Source organism: Triticum aestivum, chromosome 7B, assembly GCF_018294505.1.
Source record: "Triticum aestivum cultivar Chinese Spring chromosome 7B, IWGSC CS RefSeq v2.1, whole genome shotgun sequence".
NCBI classification, from domain to species: Eukaryota; Viridiplantae; Streptophyta; class Magnoliopsida; order Poales; family Poaceae; genus Triticum; species Triticum aestivum.
This window is the reverse complement of record NC_057813.1, coordinates 738827098-738830294: the sequence shown is the minus strand read 5'-3', so window position 1 is coordinate 738830294 and position 3197 is coordinate 738827098.

The following is a 3197-nucleotide window of genomic DNA, read 5'->3' as shown; positions in this document are numbered from 1 at the left end:
AGTGAACTCCGACGGGCATCCAGTGGCGCCCAAAGAATTAGTCAAGGGGTACTCGGTTCAGCTCGGGTGCATTCTCCGGAGCACCGTCTCGATCAACACCGAGAACCTAAAGCATAATGACCAAGGGAATTTGCGCAGCCTCCTCTACACGAAGCTGCACGAACAATACAAGTTCCCCGCTGACTTTGCAAACACACGCCTCTCAGGAAGTAAAGTGAACAGTGCCGCCCTCACGAGGATGAGCACGACCCTGTCTACTTGGAGAAGCACGGTGAAGGCAATGATTGAAAAAGGTGATAGTTATGAGAAGATCAAGGCGAAATATCCTTTGATCAGTGAAGATGACTACAAGGAGTTCAAGATCAAGTGCGAGAGCAGCGCAACCTCCGAATCAAGTAAGTGGGGGAAAGAAATGCGGCAGTTGAACTTAGGGGTCCACCAACTCAGTCCCAATGGTTACAGAGTGGCGGAGCCTATATGGGACAAGGAGGACGTGGAGCGTGCCGAGAAAGTCCTACCGCCCCGCTTCGAGAAATATCGTGACAAGCAGACCAGGAACTTTGTCAGGGCCCGGTACAAGGAGTACCCTATAACAAATAAGCTTACCACGGATCCGAAGACCAGGGCGCTTGAGCTTGTTCTGGTAAGGAATACACCCCCGCGTAATTAGCTCCATGTGGTTGCATTCTATTTAATCCCCAATATTTCTAAATGGTTCACGTTCCTTCCGCAGGACAGTGAAAGCAGTAGCGCGGGGTCGTCTCAGAGCTCCCCTTCGACGCCCCTTTAAATAGGGCGATGAACGTAATAAAAAACAAGGATAAGCTCAGTAAGCCATCGTCAGCTGGTCATGTAGCCGGCAAAGGCTTGTACACAAAATGGTCATCATACTATACTGCTGGTGGGCAAAAGGAGAAAAAGACCAGCTCGGAAAGCTAGTCGCGCGAGGTTGAAGCACTCAAGGCACAAGTGGCGCGGATTCCGAAGATTATCCAAGACTAAGTGCAACAACAACTGGGAACGACACTCACCGCCATGGTGCCTATGTTGATTCAAGGGCTGACAACGTGGATTGCGGGCGGTCAACAGGGGCCTCCCCCAGTTCCCAGCTTCACGGCCCGCAACTCGCACAATGCGCAGGCGGTGCCATTGGTGTCTAAGGTGGCGCCATTGGTGTCTCCGGCGGAGGCGGTATTCATGTCTCCAGCGCCGGCACAGGCATTGGAGCTTAATGCACCCGGGTGTACGCCGGCCGGCACCTAGCCAGCAAGCGGCCCCTCCTTCAGTTGCACGCCCGCCGTTGGCGGTGCCTTGACATTAGCCGAGCTCGACGGCATCACGGTAACTAAGCCTCTCGGCCGATGACTTCATCTCCTTGCCTTTGACTGGGCATCCCTGATGCCCTACATGTTTTTGCAGGGAGCCGCCGACGTTCCTTGCACTCTCCTGCACTTCGTGGGCGGCGAGTTGGTCGATGTCGCCAAGGGCACAATCATTCAACCGGGCAACCCCGTGTTCCACGGTAATCCGATGCCACCCATAGTGTATAGGGTTGAACTGGTTCGTGTGCTACCAGGCTGCGACGAGTTGTTACCTCCGATTCGACCTGATGGGGCCGACGAAGAAGATGAGATGATCCTCAGCGTCTGCGTAAACTGGCCCCTGCTTTGGCCGAAGAGCCAGATTCCTTTGGGGGCGGGGGACACCACCCCACAGACAAGACCACCAGTCGTGCCGACGCCAAGCCATGGCAAGAACGCCGCAACGCTACCAGACATGCCGGACATCCCTATGGCACAGGATCCGAACATGCATATGGCACAGGATCCGAACGACAACGACAACGATGATGATACATTTACCAACGTCGATAAGTACTTTGCCGAACATGGGTACGGTGACGAGTTCTGCGGGCCTCCTTCTCAAGAACCCAACCAAGACGACTGCGATCTAGCTGGTACGACGGAGAAACCCAATTGCAACAGGCGTCGTCTGGCGTTCAGTTCTCAAGAGACGCCTCCAACTGCCGCCTTCACCGAGCCTCAGATAGCTGAGGTGCGAAATATTATCAGCCCCAACACGCTCAAGAAGGCGGTCTATGAGAAGAACTCGGTCCCATTATAGCAGATCAAGAAGAAGGGACGGAAACGAAAGACTAACAAGGGCGCCGGTGCAAGCCAGCCGGCACTGAGTACGATCCGTGCTCAGGACGGGCCACCTACACCTAAGGATATCTCGAGGAGGGTTCATGTTGCGGGTAGGGCGATGCTACCGATAAATATGCTCAATGCTACAACCGGTGCTATGCGGAGTCTGCATGACAGTGTTCTTTCTTTGGAGAAGCGGCGTCTCTCCCAGAATGATGTGGCATACACGGTTTTCGTGGCCAAGGTGCCGGGCAAGCGCTTTGTGGATGGCGCCATCGGGGGTACGATCGTCCTGCGGTTTGATAACATCTTTGCTATGTTTAACCTTCATCCGCTGCACTACACCTTCGTTCGGCTGTTTTCGCCGAGTATGGAGATGCGAATCATTCGAGACAAGACCCCGGACGTCATGATAGTCGACCCCTTCTACATGCGTGCCAAGATCTTGGACAGCGCTGGGGACCGGCAAGTCGCGAGTTCACACCTCGAAGGCGTCATTCTAGCAAACCCAGATAAGGATAACTTCCTCGTGGCTTACTTTCCCGAGTAAGTCATCCCCTCACCGCCCCGTAACATATGATTTCTTAGATTTTGATCGTTCTTTTTTTTCTAACATTCCGTGTTCTGTGAAGTGACACACATTGCACACTCATCCTCTTAAGCCCAAAATATTCCATGGCCACATATTTCAACCCGGACCGTGACTCCAAGATACACTACACAAATATCAAGAAAGTTCTTGATGATGCTCTCCCCGGCTACGCCACATCTGGAGGCACCTTTAAGAGGCCAGTCGTAGGTATGGTAGGCACGTGTTCACCCACAATACGATGTTCCCCTGCGTCAAGCAGCTGCCTGGCGGTCAGAAGGATGCCTAGTACGCCCTCCATCACATGCGGGTGATCGTACGGGACCATAATCACCTTCTGCTACCAAATAATGTCAAAGATTGGGCCACAAGCTTGGCGGCAATCCAGGACGCGGACCTCCGACAAGAATTCTTTCGCATCCAGTCGGAGTTTGCAGAAATCATCCATCAAGATATCCTTC